The following is a 20,190-nucleotide window of genomic DNA, read 5'->3' as shown; positions in this document are numbered from 1 at the left end:
ATCCCGTATTCTGGTGAAGTTAGGGAGAATATTGACAAATCTGAATGATGTTGTGAGTCACCTGAGCAGTTGCACCAGCCTGTTCAGAATTACTTATAGCCTCTGGATACCAGCACTAAATAAGATGCAGAATGAGCCACAAAGGGACCTGCCCTGAGGGTTTTGCAATTCCCACTGTCGAAGCCCAAGGATTCCTGAAGCGAGTGGAAGGAAATGAGAAGAAAAAGCAGCTGAAACAGCTCATTGAACCTGTTCTGAGTTTATAGGTTGTATTGTTTTGACAGCTTTTATAAGCGTGTTGTATGGATATGGTAATGGAGAAACAAGATGGAAACTGAACAGGCGCATAAATACGGAAATATTACCAACACATTATATATACAATTATGTGATTATATCAGAACAGTGTTGTATTTCAGGAACACCTCTGCTCTATTTACTGTTTTTCAGGTAAAGAATGTGGTTTTAAATGAGAGAGACTTTGAAGGGATAATGAATAAATCTGGGAGGAGAATGTTAATGCTGAGAGCATGTGGTGGTAATTCACAAGAAGAGAGGAAAGATCTAGGCTAGTAATATAAATGTGTAACACTGGTAATGCAAGTGTGGCACGAGGCCAGAAAAGGGGAAAAAAAAATACAGAAAGAGAGAACAGCCTTGGGAAATGATCAAGGTTGTGAACAGAGAAACAGTAATGCTTGGCAGTACTAGATGGCTTTGCTACAGAGATAATTTTGTAGATGGCAGGATGGTTTGTGCCCATTTTACAGGTCAAAATGTGAACTTATTGTTTATTAGCAATCTTTTGTCTTATTTTTGGTCCTATGTCATCTGTGAATGATTGCTGATTTTCTAGTAATAAAGACTGGCAAGAAACTGGGAAGATGCCTCCAAATAACTTTTTACATTCCTAATGATCTGTAACATGATATGTCTCAGAGAAGATAGAAGGGAAGTGGGCTAAGAGTCTTTAAAATTATACTGAAGTCTGTTATATAAAGGGTGCTGATAATATTTTATTATATAAATACAGACATGCATAGTCTTATTGAACACACACACAAATCTCTTAGTAAATGTGCCATGAAGAAGCATTATTGACATTGAGGGTGGTTCGGTATTGGAATAGACTACTAAAAGAAGGCTGTAGAAAGAGGTTTTGGAGCTCTTTAGTTATAATTTTAAAATTGAGTATGAAAATAAGACAGCTGTCTAGAAGGCAGCAGGCATTTTATTACTCAGAGATGAATTTTTTGACCTTGACAACAAACCTCATTCCTCAGGTTCAAGAAATTATTCATACCTCATCAGTATACTTTTGCCTGAAGATCACCAAGCATTCATTTTATTTTTATCAACAAAGCAGCTTTTTGAACATGTAAACCTCCATTTGTACACACAGGTATTTCTCTCCATATGCCAAGCCCATTCCAATGCCAGCATGGTTGATAGTTAACATGTGCTCTAATTATGCATCTCCTACGAACTCCTCCTCCCTAAGATCTCAGATCAACTGTCACTTCCTCAGGGAAATCTTTCCCTTAATTAGATGCTCCCTACCCCAGTCCCCATTATACTTTCTCAGACAACCTAGGTTTTTTTTTTTTCTTTCAATTGCCACTCTGTATTTATTTTTTGTGTTTATTTGTTTATTGTCTATCTCTCTCATAGATTGTGAGCTCCATTGGGACAGACACCATGTCTCTTATGTCCCTGCTGGATATGCCATACTTAAGAATGGGTCTGACCCATAGTAGGCACTCGATAAATACTTGTGGAATGGCTGAATATAATCATTTAAAAAGTTGATATTTGAGTGGCTGTTGTGGCTCGTCAGTAACAAACCCAACTAGTATCTGTGAGGATGCGGTTTTGATCCCTGGTCTCCCTCAGTGGATTAAGGATCTGATATTGTTGTGAGCTATGGTGTAGATTGAAGATGTGGCTCAGATCCTGTGTTGCTGTGGCTGTGGTTCAGGCTGGCAGCTGTAACTCTGATTTGACCCACTATGAAACTTCCATATGCTGCAGGTGCGGCCGTAAAAAAACAAACAAACAAAAAAAGTTGATATTAATGAGAATAAATGGTGTTATAAGAAAGACCAAAGATTAAAGTTTTGACTCAAGCCCTAAAACCCCTTGAATACAAGAGCAAGGACACTCTTGTACAATTTTCCATCAAAAGAAAACAATACAGGAGTCCCCTCATGGGTTAGCAGGTTAAGGATCCAGTGTTGTCACTCCTGTGGCTCTGGTTACAGCTGTGGGGTGGATTTGAACCCTGGCCTGGGAACTTTCACAAGCCATGGGCATGGCCCCCTAAAAAGAAAATGATACAACCTTTTTAATATAAAATTATTTATCAAAAGTTTATGCTGGGTGCAGTGTGAGGGTTGAACACATATCCTTAAGGCAGTGAATTTTTCTCAGATCAGCTTTCCTCTTTCCTTTTTTTTCTCTGAGTTTGGTTACCTAGGTTGTGATGTAACTGGAAAACTCAGTCTGGCAGATCTGGTAATTTATAATGTCTTTTTTCCTCCTCTGTATTTTTCATTCATTTTATTGCCTAAGATGAATTGTTATTTGTTCTTTTATTTGGGCAGCTCAAAGTGGCCACTCTTACTAGCTCCTGAAGATTCCTTAATGTAGCCATTTCATGCCATCTTATTACCCTGTGGAGCCTTTGGTTCACCTTTCATTCTTTAAGCTTAGTTGAATGTTCATAGCCTGGGCTAGTGGATTATCTTCCCTTCTAGTTGTTGAGTAACAGAAGACCTTCTGCTCTCAGATGCATTTTATTTAGCTGAGTGAGTCCAAGAGGCTGCCTTCAGGCTTGGCACTTGATGAGAAACCCAGAGGAATATTGTGACTCTGAGGGTCAAGGTCAATAAGGCTCTGTGTGAGGATTGAGGAAAAAGGGAGGAGTACACCCTGCACTTCATGCTTCTGAAGCTACCCCATAAACCCCTTCGTAGTTCTCTGTGATCCTGACTAAAACAAATGACAAACAAAACAAAACAGGAATGCTTGGGAGTGTGCTTGGGTGTGAAGTGCAGAGTCTTCTGAAAAGTGGAGGTGAAGCAGGATTGTGTCGTAAACTGCTTACTGTTTTCTTTAGACACCTGTATGGATGAACTTCTCCTATGCCCACCCCACCCCCTGCCCTTTTTGTCTTTTTTTTTAGGGATGCACCTGCGGCATATGGAGGTTCCCAGGCTAGGGGTTGAATCAGAGCTTCAGCTGCCAGCCTACACCACAGCCACAGCAACATGGGATCTGAGACCCATCTGTGACCTACACCACAGCTCACGACAACACCAGATCCTTAACCCACTGAGCAAGGCTAGGGATCAAACCCGAATCCTCTTGGATACTAGTTGGGTTTGTTAACCACTGAGCCACGATGGGAACTCCCTCCTATGCCGTTATTATCAGAGCTACTATGTAAATTGCTGCCCCACAAATTAGTATTAAAAGAGTAAACAACAATGGGTCTATAACCATGAAAATCATAGAACCAAAAACACCATGGTTGGGTCACAAATAATCTAAACCAGAACATAGAGAGCTTTAGTCACAGAGAGATTAAAGGACTTTGCCATAGTAAAAAGTAAGTTATGTGCAGAATTAGGATTAAATAATAGAGTTGGAATTTTTAAGGAGAGATATGAGAAATCATTCATAAATTTTGACCAATAGAGGCTAGAGGATTCTGACAAAATGAACTCTCTCCTTTCTAGCCTCCCTCTGTCCACACTTGTAAACTGTTTGTTCTAAATTACTTAGAAACTGTCTCAACATCCATCTCACATGTTTGTGTAGACATATCCATAAAGAGTTGTGTAAGCAGTAATATTATTGTAACTGTTGTTGTCATTAGCTGTTTCATTTCTTATCATTTTCCTTGTAGTTCATTGAGGGTCTTCTGAGGGCTGTTAAAGAGCTTGAAAAAAAATAAGATTTGTACTTGTAGATATTTATTTTCATTGTATTATTTAGAACTCCATCTTAGGGAATCCTGCTAATTCCTAGTTCACTAATCCACAAAAAAACCTTAAAAATTTACCCTGCTCCTCTGTAAGCTTTAATAGCAACAAGGTGGAGTGAAGCCTCTGATTACTAAAACTTCATTACTCATACAAAATATTCGTGAGCATTCCTATGCTGTGGTGTATGATCATAAATAATTAAAGCACATCTACACTTGTCAGAATAACTGAAGCAAAGATATACTCCTCTGTTTGTAGACACACTATAGGCAATGACTTCCTGATTAATGCAGCAATTCGCCAAGGATTGCCATCGTTAATGGGAATTAGCAAAGTGCTGGCATGCCCATATTCATCTTTTGAGAGGCTATCCAATATTCAAAGTGATAGGCCATTTGAATAATACTTACTGAAAGTGTCCCATTCTTAAGTTCCTCTTCAAAATAAAACCTCAGGAGCCACATATTCAAAGGTGTCACTATAGGACTTCCTAGAGGGGTTAAACAATTTTAGAGAACATAAGAGTTGTTGAATCCAGCTTTTCCTGGATTCTTTGCCTTCTTTTACTCTTATGAAGAGAGATGATCTTTGTAAAGTCACTTCAGGTTTGCGCTCTGTAGACTGAGATGCTGCTTATTGGTTCACATAACTGTACTCTGCTAAAAACTCAGATATTTATTCAATATTTGATCAAAATAAGTAGAGTGGGCAAGAAAAAAAATCAGTATTAAGAAGAAAATTGTTATAGCTTCAAGTTAGGTCAATTAAAATGATGACCTGTTTCTGGAAAGTATAGTTCATTCATTCATTCATTCAACAAATATCCATTGACTGTTTACCCTGTGCCAGGAACTCTGTAAAACCGTGTAAGGCTATGTTCCACTCTCAAGGAATTTATAGTTTAGCAGATACACGGATTATCTTCAACTATATGAATTCCTTTATAGAACTATTACTGATTTACAACAAGGCGATTTCATGTGTTTCAACCCAGTACAAAGAAAGCATGTTACAGGAGCACATAGGAAGAAACCTAATATAGTTTCAGGATCAGACAATGGCTCCTTGAGGAAATATTTGAGGCAGTAGGAGTAGGATGAGTAAGAGTAAGCTAGATGAAGCAGGAAATGACCCAGCAGTGGCAGTAGGATGTGTTAAAGCTTAGAAGCAAGTGAGAGCCTGACTGTGTTGGAAACACCAGCTTGGAGTACAGAAGGAAAAGGAATGAAAGGAGTGTGGAGAGGTAGGCAGGGCCAGGTGGTAAAGGGACATGCAAGTCATGTTGTTCAAACCACATTAAGAGCCTGGGAACAGTTTGAGGCAGAAAAGCAAACTGATCAGATTTGTTCTGTTGGAAGTCACTCTTGTCGCAGTATAAAAAGGGATGGATAAAGAGTGACGGGTTAAGGGGCTGAGAGATGGTGCAAGTTGAATTAAGACTGATCATGGATTCCCATCGTGGCTCAGCGGTGATGAACCCAACTTTTATCTATGGGGAAGCAGGTTCGATATCTGGCCTCACTCAGTGGGTTAAGGATCTGGTGTTGCTGTGAGCTGTGGTGTAGGTCACAGACACATCTTGGATCTGGTGTTGCTGTGGCTGTGGTATAGGCCAATAGCTGCAGCTCCAATTCGACCCCTAGACTGGCAATTTCTATGTGCCTTAGGTATGGCCCTAAAAAACAAACAAACAAAAAAAGATTTATGGTGGTGGGGATGGAGTGAAAAGGACATTTGTGAGATAGAATATATACAACTTGGTAACCCAAGAAATGTGCAGAGTAAGAGTAAGGAGTCAAGGAGTCAATGGCACCACCACCTGGTTTAATGGTGGTGCCATTTATGGACATAGGGAACCCTGAAGAAGGAGTGGATTGAGGGACATTGTTGAGATATTGAACACAGACTTGAAAATATTGAATGTTATTTAATTTGGGGGGGTTTCTTGGGAGACATTGAAGTAGAAAAGTCTAGCAGCAGTTTTGGAACTCAGGAAAAAAGTGTGCTCTGGACAGGAGGTAAAGATATAAGCTTTAGCTAGAACTTATGGCAATTGAAGCTAGAAGAACCAATCAAGACTTCCCAGGGACTATATAAAATGTGAGAAGAGAAGGAATGGATGGAAGAAAAGGAGGCCATGATAGAGGCCAGAGGGAAAGGAGAGAAATCAGGGTGGGATAGAGGTGGGAATCTGGTGTCAGAAAACAGATGAAATGCAGTGGTTTGAAAAGTAAAAGCTAAAACTTCTGAGAACTTAAGAAAATAAGGACTTCCTTGGAGAATAGACTTGTGGTTGCCGGGGGGGAGGGGGAAGGAGGGGGAGTGATCAGGAGCTTGGGGTTAATGGATGCAAACTATTGCTCTTGGAATGGATTTACAATGAGATCCTGCTGTGTGGCACTGAGAACTATGTCTAGATACTTACATCGCAACACGACAATGTGAGGAAAAATTATGTATACATATATGTGTAACTTGGTCCCCATGCTGTACGGTGGAAAAAAATAAAGAAAATAAGGACTGATATTATAAATTATAAAATTTAGTAATAGAATTAGATGATGAAATAATGTGACTGACTTAGAGAAAAAGAAATTTATTAAAATCTGGAGTTCCTGTCATGGCTCATTGGTAACCATCCTGACCAATACCCATGAGAATGCGGGTTTGATCCCTGGCCTTGCTCAGTGGGTTAAGGATCTGGTGTTGCCATGAGCTGTGGCATAGGTCGCAGATGTGGCTAGGATCTCGCATTGCTGTGGCTGTGGAGAAGGCCGGCAGCTGCAGCTCCAGTTCACCCCCCTAGACTGGGAACCTCCATATGATGCAGGTGCGACCCTAAAAAGACAAAAAAAAAAAAAGGAAAGAAACTTATTAAAATCCAATTCTGATTATAGGTCAATAAAAACATTACAACCATATGATGTCTGGTTTGCTTGGGACAATCTGGTTTACTTGTGCCTGTTATCCCATTATATTTATTAATAATATCTCCTTTTACTCTCAAAGTGTCCTGGTTTTGACAATAAATGAAATGTTTTTACAAGTCATGTATATACTGCTTCTATATCCTTCCACAGTTCAGCTCTCACAGCTCAGGTGAGAAGGTGTTCAATTCATATAAATCTGATTTTGTTATGTGTTCCATGGCTAATTATAAGGAAACCATAGGAGACACAGTCATGGATCTTTGAAAAAATGAAAACACAGCCATAAGTAATGTATAAAGGAAAAGACTGTTTTTCTGCTTTGAATGAATAATGTTCAATTGGAATAATCAATATTTATTGAACATCTATTATGGGTTAGGCACCACATTCAGATTCCCAAGTTTCTTGCTCAAACTAGCACTTATTTTTCAGTACTTTGATTCGATCTGTAATAATTGGCCCTGATTTTTATTGGCCTCTATATTATTTAGATTTTCTTTCTTTTTCCCTCTTTAATTATTAGAAATAAAATCTGCCTTATTATATATGAACATCAATATTCTGCTTAGATTGGCATTCCCATTGTGGCTCAGTGATAATGAACCTGACTATTATCCATGAGGACATGGGTTCCATCCCTAGCCTTGCTCAATGGGTTAAGGATCCAGCGTTGCTGTGAGCTGCGGTGTAGGTAGCACACACGGCTCGGACCCCACGTTGCTGTGATTGTTGTAGGCTGGCAGCTGCAACTCCGATTCAACCCCTAGCCTGGGAACTTACATATGCTCTAGGTGTGGCCGTAAAAAGACAGAAAAAAAAATAAAAAGAAAAGTTCTACTTAGATTCTATTAATGCTACCTAGCAGAAGACAATTTGATGTGTGGTTTATGATGCATCATATTAAAGATGTTTGCATGTACATAATATAGAAAGGAGAAAGCTTCTAGAATAGAGGAAAGGGGATACCCCTCAGCACATCGGAAGCAATGAATGTATCAGTAAAATGGGTGAAGGGGTGGGGGGCTAGAAGGAGCACAAGAAAGTGAGGGCAGATCTGTGCTCCCAAGCAGCCCTACCCTCCCTGTCCATCTGGCCACAGCCGATGTCAGAGGCTTGGCGGGTCCACTGTAGGCATAGAAAGAACAACGAGACCTAAAGGCCTTTTAGCCTTGCTAAGAGACAAGAACTTTAATAACAGAGGGAATTGTCCATGAGCCCAATAAGGAAGGACTTTATAGGAATTTGGTCTAGAGCCAAGGCAAAGACAAACAATAAAAAGCTAAAGAATGGAGATGGCAGGAAGAAGTCAGATGGTCCCTGGCCAACTGCATAAAGGAAGAGGACTAGGCACCATCCCACCCTGGGAGATCAAGGGCACTATTTTCAGATCTTTAGGATATTGCCCCATCAGTACAATTGTTCAATAAATTATGCTCAAATACATACATACATACTTGTTTATAAGTGATATATGTATCACAGTAGTAATTGAGCATGTAAAATAAAAAATACAGATATAGACTTGAAAAAAAAAAGATAAACTAAATGTAAAAAGAATTTTAATGTTTTCCTCTTGTATGCCAGTAGATTATCTTAGAGACCAACCAGTATCCTAGGAGGGACAGAGAGACTACATCAGAAGAGGGGCTAGGATACTGCTCTACGTAGCTCTTGGGAATTTTCAGGAGAATCCATTGGGCTTGGTTCTTGGAAAGGGAATGGCAATTTCTATTTCCAATTCCTGCCAACTTCTTATTAGACTGGCTGGCTGATTTATTTATTTATTTATTTATTGCTTTTTAGTGCTGCACCCACAACACATGGAGGTTCCCAGGTTAGGGGTCTAATCAGAGCTACAGCTGCCAGCCACAGCCACAGCCACAGCCACGCCAGATCCGAGCTGTGACTGTGAACTACGCCGCAGCTCACTGCAATGCCGGATCTTTAACCCACTGAGAGAGGCCAGGGATTGAACCCACAACCTCATGGTTCCTAGTCAGATTCATTTCCGCTGCACCACGACAGGAACTCCCTGGCTGGCTGATTTTAATATGCTCTTTCTAGTCGACAATCTTTGGGAACTATGAAGGACAGGTTAATTAATGGGGAGGGCAACACTGTAAGTGGTGTGTGTTGGGATAAACAGAGAAGGCTTTTTTGCCCCCTGCACACAATGCATAAGGAAGTTCCTGGGTCAGGGATTGAATATGAGCTGCAGTTGTCACCCATGACACAGCTGCAGCAATGCTGGATCCTTAACCCACTGCACCATATCGGGAACTTCTTGGGATAAACAAAGGGAGGGATTTGGAGTGAGTAAATTAGAGATGATTCGTGGACCAGAAAAGAATCTAGCAGTCTTGTGTTCTCATGAGAAAGTATGTCATGAAGTAGTAGAGGCTCTCCCTCTTCTCCTGTGGAAGAGGGATTGAGAAGAGTGGGGTGCTTGAGTTCCTTTTCTTCTACTAGAAAATAGCTTAAGATGAAGAAGGAGTCTATTAGGGTCTGTTGAAGAGGCAACTAATAAGCTTTTGTAACCAGTTTTTACTGATGTTTCTCTGTCTAGGCTGTGGCCATCTCTGAAATAGAAGAGCTAGGATAACCAGATAGATGTTTTCTTTCTTTAGAGTCCTAATTTATCTCTACTATATCCTTTTCAAAGAAAAGACTATTTTCAGCTCAAAGAGCATTGGTTAGTGTTTCTTCTAGAATGTGGTCTAATCTCACACCTATGGCCAGTCTCCTATGAATAATTAATGATGTATAATTATTCATTCAAATGTAGGCTTGTTCACTCCATTCATTCATTTCCATATTTATTCACTTTATTCTTTCATTTAGCATCTATAGAATACCTGCTAAATTCTGGGAACTGGGATATCCATGAGTGTCTAAGTAGGAAGGAAGCTATGTCATTCTAAGTATATGTCTTCCTAAGCCTTGTTGAGGTGGCTTTCCAACTGGAGAGAATTTTTCTAGGAACACCCTACTAACCAACTTGACTTTCTATTAGATTTTGAATTTAAAACTTACATCAGAACAGATTTGTACCAAAGTGTTTATTACGTTTACTATGGTTGTTCTCATTTTGGACCTCAAGTACGAAAGGTTCATATCAGACCCCTTTGTTTTACTTATTTTTCACCTTTATTTATTTGCTCAATTCCCATTCCCTCTTTGCTGTAGGCACTCATTCTAATATGTTTGATATATGCCCTTGAATGTGTGATTATGTGTATTATAAAATACGTGGTTTGGCTTGTGTTTTTCATTTACATAAATGGTGTTCTACTATAGATTTTGCTCTTTTAAAATATTTTTCACTCAATCCTTTGTTGTTGCTTTTTTTACATCTTTTCATGCTTCTGTATATATAACTAATTTGTTGCTTCTAAAGGCTTCATATAATGTATAGTTGTAGCCACCATATTTTACTTGTTTTTCTCTAATACCATAGACATGTTTTACTCCTAGTTTCCAGTACTCCAGACAGCACTGTGATGAGTATCTTTGTTCATATCTTTACTGATCTACGTGAGGGTTTTACGGGATTGCTGTATCATGGGGTGTGTGTTTGCTTAATTTTATTGAGTACTGATGAATTGTTTGCAGACTATCCACACTTTCCTATCAATAATATACAAAGGTTCCTGTTTCCCCACAGCTCTGACAATCTTATGGCTGTAAGAGGTAACTAATTGTTAAAATTTGTGTTTATCTGATTATTAGTGAATCTGTATATGGTTCCTACACTTGTGTAATAGATGCTGTGGTGGTGTTGCCCAGATCCTCCTTCAGGAATGGACTTATTCCTCCATCTGGGAATGCTCCTGACTGATGGTTCTCAGCTATCAATCCTCTCCAGGAATTACCCTTGTGAGTAGAGAGCTACCCTGTCCAAGTTTATATGACCTTTTCCAGAAGTGATCTACATCCAGTAACGGCTTTATTTGGGAGTATAAGTCCAGCTGTCTCACCCTAACATGGGGCAAGTCAGAAGGACCAGCCTACCTACAGAATTCTCTGTGGGGTCAGATGAATCCTTTGTTGAGCCCATTTCAGCCCATTTTCTTCATCTGTCCAATCCTGCCCCCTTCTTTTCCTTCACACGTATGGATCTTGAAAACATTCTTTAGTAAACATTCTTCACGCTAATCTCCACCTCGGAATCGGCTTTCTTGGGAACACAGTCTGCAACAGGTGGTGCCAAGTGTGGGGTGGTTTGAGAAAGCATATGCTAAGAGAGGCTTCTAGGGATGGATCACCCCTTGGCCAGTTGGCAATGTGGACCCCACGGTAGTGGTAGGCCTAATGGGGTTAGCCTGATTCTGCAAAAGGTAGCAGTGAAATTGTTAAAACTTTCATCAGTTACCCACTAAACTAGCGTACCAACAAAAAGAGATGCACTACTGGATGCAGTGTAGTCAATATTTAATATATATGGGAAAATGATACTCATATGAACAATGAAATTAGATGGTTATTGCTAGGGGAAATTGTGCTTTAGAAAAAATGAGTGACTCAGATTTATTAATCAACAACTAAAGGCTAGATATGAAATAAAGAAGGCCTTTTTGACTGCTAGAGAGCAGAAAAAAAAATTCTAGAGCCAGGACTCAAACTTAAGAGTAAGAAAAACTCCAGAGAAGTTTTATTCCTCAACTTAGACTGGGCTACTATAGTCAAGATCAGGGCATAAGTTGGGAAAGAATGAGACCCTGAAATATCTCAGTTGATGCACTTGAAAAATCTTGAAGTGACCCACTCCTTCAGGTCTGAGGCTACACTCTAATTGATTGGCAAACTATATAACTGGAACTAGGCTCCCTGAGAGTAATAAGGATGATAGGATCTCAAAATAATGAAGGCATGAAATGCCTGGGTTAGAGACATTGACGTGGTATATGGTTGCATTTAACCAACCAAATCATGTCAAACGTGATTGTTGTAATGAGTGGCAGATCAGAGTGGCAGTCAGGAAATTGGCAGAACCTGGGATTGGTTACCTCTTCTATGTGGTAAGAGCTCTCCTAGTGGGGAAAGCCAAGCTCTAAAAGTCTTCCCAGCCCCATTTAAATAATAATCCAATAAAACACAACCTTGGGGGTTAGAGGATAGCAGGAATTCGTATCTTGATTAAGGACCTAAAAAATTCAGAGGTGGTCCCTATCATATCTCTGTTTAATTCAAAAGTCTGGCACCTACAAAAGCCAGATGGAACCTGAGGGAGGACAATAGAATACTGCAAGTGCAACCTAGTGTAGCCTGATTGCACCTGCAGAGCCACATGTGCTATCTTTTCTAACGAAGATTAAGATGACCTCAGGAGTGTAAGATGCAGCCTTTTTTCACCTCAATCAGAAAGGAGGATCAGAAACAGTTTGAATTTCCTTGGAAAAGAAAACTATTTATTTTCAGTCTATAAAAGAAAAATGTTAATACCCCATCCCTTTGTCGTAGTTTGAGCAGACCTGGACTGTCTGGACATCCTGTTGAATACATTTTTCTGTTCCATCAATGTTATTTTGCCAACTGGACTTGATGTAGCAAGAAGTAGTTTGTTGGAAGCCATTGATAAGACATGTGCTTAAGAAGGTATGAGATAAATAATATGAAGATACAAAGACTAATCACACTAGCAAAATTTCAGACATCTGGTGGTCTGCCCGCTTACTTTGTTTACAGTGCTCTTTATTTTATAGACATCTAGACATTTTTATGCTATAGGCATCTACTTTAAGAAGTCTTTCCCTACCCCTAAGTTTCAAGCGTGGTCTATGTTTTCATATATTAGCTTTATACTTTCCCCTTTCTCCTTTAGATCTTTATTCCATTTTGGCATCCACTTTGAATATGGTGTATGTGGAAATTTGAGATTATTTTTCTGTGCAGAGTACATGAGTTTTCCCTATATAACTTCTAAACCATATGTAATTTTTCCATCTTTTCTTAGAACTTCTATGTTCTGTTGATAAATTTTCTTTTACTGTCATAATTGTTTTTCTCATGACAGCTCTTTAAAGAAATTATTTAAATATAAAAAAATTATTTAAAAACTTGCTGCTTTTTTCCTTGACCCTCTTTTTCAAAATTGACTTGGGTGTTGTGTGTTTTTGTTCTTCCTCAAACGTTTTAGAATAAATTTGTTGAGTTCTTTAAAAGTTTCTGCTGGACATTTTTTTTGGAATTGCATTGCTCTGAGAGATTATTTGGGAAGGACTGACATCTTTACTGTTAAGTTATTCCATCAGTGGACATGGTATAACTTCATTTACTCAGATTATTAAAATGTTTTTTTTCATTGTGGTAGAATTAAGACTCCTTATGGTATTCCCATTATTTCCCATTATTTGCTACTCAAGACAGACTTAGGAATCTAAGCAGACTTATAAACCTACACTGTTTACATGGTGCTTTTTCAAACATAATAAATCAATACTATAATTATTTAAGACCTATTCCATAGTTAAGAAAAACAATTAATAAATGGAAAAAGATGTGAAAATGAAAATGGATTTTCAAAAACAGATACAAGGGTTCTTTGGTATAAGGAAAGAAGCTCAATCTTACCCATAATTGGAAAAGTGCACAAAAGAAAATTAATGATACCATGCTATTTTACCCACCAAATTGACAAGTTTCAGAAGTTTGATATTAATCTGTATTAACATGGTGTGAAGAAGCAAGTATTCGTACTCATTGTTGGTAGGATTACAGACTGATGCAAACTCTTTGAAGGGAAATTTCTAAGTGCATTTCAAAATTTAAAGTATACATAACATTTGAACTTGCAGTTCTACTGGTAGAAATTTGTCCTTCAGATGTACTGATATATCTGTGCCAAGTGCTATAAAGAAGGCTATTCATTACTGCATTACTGATGGTAGCAAAAGGCTGGAACTAATTTAAGGGTTCACCAGTAGATATGGCTAAAAATTATAATTAGGTCTATCTTTTTCCTGTGATATGGAATAATTGTAAAGACTCTTAAGTGGAAAAAGCACAGTGCAAAATATATACAAAGTATACCTCAACTGTACAACCCAGAAAGATGCATTACTATACATGTTTCCATTCCCATAGAATATCTCCAGAGTGATAATTAAGAAATGGATAATAGTGGCTGCCTCTGGGAAGGACAACTGGGAACTGAGGAGTGAGGTGGGAAAGACTGTCTTCACTTTCTAGTTTCGTTTATACTATTTGATTAATTTTTTGATGATATGTACATATTAGTTTTAAAAATAAATTAATTAAAACTATTCTACGACTTGGTTTATCTTCTCACACAAGTTGTAGAATATTATCCCGTATCAAGGAAGTTTTGCTGTATTTAGATTTGACCTAAAGATTTTATCCTCTCTATTTATTTTATGGTATTGTGTTCCTTTCTGCACACCCAAAGAGATTATTAATAGAAATATTTTTCTATTGAAAATTGGAGGGAAAAGTGCTACAGACTTTAAGTTTGATTTTAAACTCTGTAGCAATGGTAACTCCTATTTAAGGTGAAAGGACGAGGAAGTATTTCATTGCATTTGAATAACATTAAGTAAAATCTGGAGAGTTCTTACAGACATGTTGTAGAGCTGAATTGCGTTCCTTTCCAAATTCATATGTTGAAGTCTTATCCCCTAAAACCTCAGGATGGGATTGGATTTTAAGATAGAGTTTTTAAAGAAGTAATAAAGTTAGAATTGTGGTCATTAGGCTGGGCCTTAATCCAATCTGATTGGTGTCCTTGTGAGAAGAGGAGATTAGGACTGACTGGTACAGAGGGACGACCATGTGCGAACGCAGCAAGAAGGTGGCCTTCACAAAGCCCGTGGGATAGGCCTCAGAAGAAACCAAGCCTGCTGACACCCTGACTTTGGACTTCCAACCTCCAGAACTGTGAGATGTCTAAGCTGCCCAGTCAGCTATACTGTGTTATGACAGCCCTAGCAAACTAATACAACACAGTAATAACTCAAAGCAATCTATGCAATGGAAAAAGAGCAATGACATCAGGTATTTAATAGATGAGGTTTTCTAAGGTGCTATGTTTGTGATCTTTCTCAGAGGATAGGGGCTAAACGCCAGTAACTAACATTTTGAATTCGAGTGAGTCAGTACTACAGAGGGAAGGTCAACACTGGTGAAACCAGATAGAAGTGAATGTTGTAAATGTAGATGTGTTCTCTAAATCCAGGTTTGCTGGCAAAATGGGGGAATCTCTGTGACCTTACAGAGATTAAAGTGATGCTTTAAGTTAGGTCACAGAAGAGACCTAACTTAGGTCTCTTAGGCAGACAGGTGAGCACAGGTAGAAATCTTTCTCGTAAGATGTTATAAAAAAATTAAAAAATAAAGCATTCAAAGGAGTCCTTATTGTGGCTCAATGGGTTAAAACCTGACTAGTATCCATGAGGACATGGGTTCAATCCCTGGCCTTGCTCAGTGAGTTGAAGGATCCAGCATGGCTATGAGCTGTGGTGTGAGTTGAAGATGAGGCTGGCATCTGGCATTGCTGTGGCTGTGGTGTAGGCCCACAGCTGCAGCTCCAATTCATCCCCTAGCCTGGAAACTTCCATATGTCGTGTGTGTGTCCCTTACAATAAATAAATAAATAAATAAATAAATAAAGCAAGCAGCATTCATAGACATTCCTAAAAAATAAGAATGAGAACTCTCTGTGGACTAGGAAAAAAAGAAGAACTACTCCAAAAAGATGGTAGTAGATGAGCAGTTCTCACTGCTCAGCCCTATCAGATGCTGCTGCTAAAATCCCGAAGTCAATTTTAGCAGGTCCACTTCTGCAGAAAACTCACTCTGTCAGGAACTGTCATAACTCAGGATACAAATTGGAGAGTTCTTCCACAAAGGAGTGCATGCAGAAGATCCTTGATACCATTTCTAATTTCAGCTCCAACAGCCTTGCAGAGTTTTATATGTGTATGGACACACAATGAGCAGGTCCAGTCTTCTGTGCATGTTTTCTCTGCGTTATGCCCTGGGATGTCTCCAAAACTAGGGGAATTCCTTTGGCCCATAGGCAAACGCCATACAAAAGTGGGAAGCAGTCAGCACTCTCAGGGGAAGCGCTCAGCCAATAGGGGATAGGAGTCCTTTTCAAACAGTTCTAAGAGTGTTCGCTATGTTTCTCAGAGCTCCTGTGTGAAGTGAGAAATTTCCAATTACTTCCTTATATTTCCCTGCTTACCTAACTCACTCTCCTAGCTCCTTGGCTTGTTCTTCTAGGGATTTCTTTTAAATAAACCACTTACATCACTTTTCCAGGTTCTGTTTCGAGGAAACCAAAACCTTGTAAAGTTGTCTGAGGATAATATCTCAGGATATTACCCAGTATCTGAAGATTGCCAACACAATGGAAGGGAGACTGCTAATGCCACAAATGGAAAATTTTTAGAGGCAAAGAATGAGAACATAATCCCAAAGTGATTATATTTATATATATATATGATAAAAAAGAGTATTTGATATCATTGTAGAGACAAAGGAGATTTTTGAAAACATGATATATGAACAGGAGATTATTAAACTACAAGGGGTGCTTAGGAAACAAGATATGGCAGTTACAACTTAAAAATGAAAGACGTGAAGATTATGGGTGTTGAGTAGCAATACTGGATGCACCAGACAATGAGTCAGTGAGTTAACTGAGGGGAGATTGTCTCTCTGAATGTAGGTTAATGACACTAAAAGTATAAAAGTATAAAATTCTAGGGATACACCCAGGGAAGAGGAGAGCTGGGGGCTTGACCATTCAACAAGTGGGACTTGAAGGAAAACTAGAACTGAATTAATGGAGAGGAGTCAGTATAGGAAGAATAATTCTAGGGGTTTCCATAACTTAGGGAATGTGTCCAGCTGAGTCCATGAAGTGCCATGCAGAATAAAAAAAATTAACAGGAAAATGCAAGCATGTATGAACGAATATATCAGGGACATAATTTTGAGCAGCTTGGTTTGATTCACTATAGTATTATTTATGGTCTTATGGTTGGGTAGTTTCAAATGACACAGACTTTTTTCTTTTTTTCTTGAGAAACGACTGTGGATAGCAATAGAAGCAAATTGAACTGGATGTTTAAGTAATCACCAGGTTAATTGAAGTTTTAAGGGCAATCCGATTAATTTTGGCTTGGAAAAGTCCCCATTTATCCCCTTTATTAAAGAATTGGACAATAAAAATATATATGTATTAAAGGATATGATCCTCTGAATGGAGGAAAATAAACTTTCAGAAGAATCCCTCACTGTTGGTCATCCTACTGATAAAGTTAGACCATGTCAAGTTTAATGAAGCCAGCTTTATTGAGCAGACTGGCCATTGGAATTCACACTGCTGGTAATATCATTGGCTTCCTACCTCAGTCTGATTCCTCCCTCCCAGTCTATGAAATCTAGAGTGGTGGACTCTTCCTCTGACATATAATGACTTGTCTTCAGGTGCCAATTATTGACATTGTGGCTGTGCCTACATGACACCAAAGCCATTGTTCATTCCAGTTACAAAGAGGAAGCAAACACACAGGTTGACACAGACAGAACATTTGTGCATGTTGAATTTTTCACCCTTCGATTGGTTGATTTGATATTGTGCAGACACAGCTTGTACTTGGCATTGAGGTGCTGCTGTTTCCATTGTGCCTGCTTTGTAGGCTGCTTTCTCTTTGTGTAAAATGATCTATTTACTGTACTGGTCTTTTGACACTCTGGCAGCATTGTCTCTTTCTCATAGCTAAGTACTGAAGAAGAGCAAATCCATATGCTCCCCATAGTCTAAACCCCTCTTGCCACGTTTAGCAGCTCCTGCCTGAATCTGGAGGAAAGCATTCCATGAGCTCTGTAGAGCTGAGCAACCAGAGATAGTGCACACATTTTATCATATCTTAAGGGAAGCAGCAGTTTGTCGGTGATGTTTGATGGCTTTCTTTATCTTAACACAAAAATCTCTGGGGCACACTATGGTCTCTCAACGTGTCCCTATTTAACTACACTCCTTACTTTTAGTTGCTTGGGCTCAGCTAACCAAATGGTGGCAGAGATGTGTGTAGGCTATCTTAAATCATTCTGATTTTCCCAAGTCCCTCCGCAGTTTTCGGATGGAACATATGGCAATGTTATGTCTATTTGAAAAAGCCTTTGCATCATATGTTTATACAACTGCTCACTATCCCAAGACAAAAATTCTTTTCCTGTTATTGCCCATTTGCTGACTAAAGAAATTATCCTCTTTATGTTTTCTGGTACTTTACCTTGATATCTTACATGTTTAATTATGTAGCCCTCAGTCCATAATCTATATCTTCATCATCTAAGGCCATTTTGCTTCTGTGAATCCAGAGCTTAATGATATCCTGGGAAATGCAGGAGAGATATTTTAAAAAGTCTTCTACTATTACTCTTTGTAAGATTTTTAAGAAAATCATAGAATCGCAAGTAACAGAGTTCATAGGGAAAGACCAGTAAATTCTCAGATATTTCTTATATATTCCTCAATTGCATTGTGTTACTAAAAATAATACCTTAAACTTTTATACTGCATAATCCAACTTAGATTTCACAGATCACATACAAGATAATAGGAATGTTTCTACTTACCCTACAAATGTAGTCACCCCAAGTGCTGCAGGATGGAGCGTTGTGGTCATTTGACCCATCTCAGCATCAATCTCCATGGAAAAGAAGGCAAGGAGAGCCTGGCAAATCCAACTGAGCCTAGTTTGTAGACAGTAAAACTGACTGTAGGAGAACAATAGTGAAGATCAACATTCATGAAAATTTCAGAATCTAATATGGGTCACAGAACAACTTATGAGGCCTGTTGGAGGTTTTCTTATAAATGAGATTTACAACTTTTCCCCCTCACCCTAATTTAAAGCCTTTCATCCATTTCCAGGAATAAATTTTCTTCTTGGAGATCCTTTGTTCCACATGCCTTTTATCATGTCATAGCTGAGTGAATGATTCTAACCTAAATTTATTTCCTATTCCTATGATATGAACTTGCCTCTATGGCACTAATGGAACCAACTGTCAATTTTGGTACATGATTTTCATGAGAGCTTATCAGGGGTATTGGGATGGGGGCAATGCAACATTTAAATATTTTAAGGTTTAAATCCAACAATTACATGACCATTCAGCACTTTGTGGATGTTTTGCTGAAGTCTCAAATCAAAGTGTGTTTGAAATGTGAATCTTAAACTGGTTGACCCTGGAACTTCTTGGAAGAAGTTCTATTACATTAGCTAATGCAGTCCAAAGTCTAACCTGAATTGGGCATCACGTTTTGCACGTAAACCAAAGGTATCGAATTTGTGGCTTTTGCTAGCTTTGCAGAAAAGGTTTTTTAAAAATACATTTCTTGATAGTGCAAAACTAGCAAAAGCCACAAATGGAATGGGTTTGCTTCTCATGGAAAACCTTTTGCATCCTGGAGCTCTGGTAAGCCTCTACAGTACTTTGCGGTTTGCAGCTCCAATATCAGAACAGGTCTGTTATCATCTTAGCTCCTAGGGAAGCTGAACAAGTTCCACATAGACCACCAGAGTGATCTATGGGATACTGCCCATCTCATTGGTAGGCTAATGCTTCTTCATCAGTTTCCAGCTTCATAACAGTAGGACCAAGAATCTTACTCAGGAAAGCAATTTGTTGGCCCCAGACGAATAGATGGTGGGAATATCAGACATCAGTGTGTCTAAAGATGGATTTTATGGTAAAATAAAATGGATCAGTCAAGCTAAGGAAAAATAAAGTGATAGCTCTTAGAGGCCAAGGCCACAATATCTGAAAATTCATGCAACATTTGCTATACTTGGACAAAAGTACATAAAGCATGTAACAATACTGACAATTTATCTTTTAGACTTTCTCTCTACTTTGTGTCTTCTTATTTGTCTATCTATCCATCTACCTGGAAAAGAAATGGAAGGGCTCTATGTTATCTGTGCTCTTATCTAAAGAGGATACCTAAAGTGTAAGTTTCCTTCCACTCCATGCCATCAAAAGCAAAGGTCGCAGATCTTGGGAATTTTCTTCGATTATATTGCGTTGACCTGACTATTGGTATTCACTTTTCATCCCCTAGTCTGAGGATCCAATCTTTCCATCTTTGTTGCTAGTGACTGTTTCAGTGTTCAGTGTTTGTTAGGAGAATTGACATGATGAATTGGGAATAAAGAGAGAAATAAAACACAGGTGAGTTAGTTTTGCTCCTTTTTTTAACTTACACATTGATGAGAGATAACATAGGGAGAGGA

This window comes from Phacochoerus africanus, chromosome 8 (genome assembly GCF_016906955.1).
Source record: "Phacochoerus africanus isolate WHEZ1 chromosome 8, ROS_Pafr_v1, whole genome shotgun sequence".
In the NCBI taxonomy this organism is placed as follows: Eukaryota; Metazoa; Chordata; class Mammalia; order Artiodactyla; family Suidae; genus Phacochoerus; species Phacochoerus africanus.
This window is presented reverse-complemented; position numbering follows the sequence as displayed.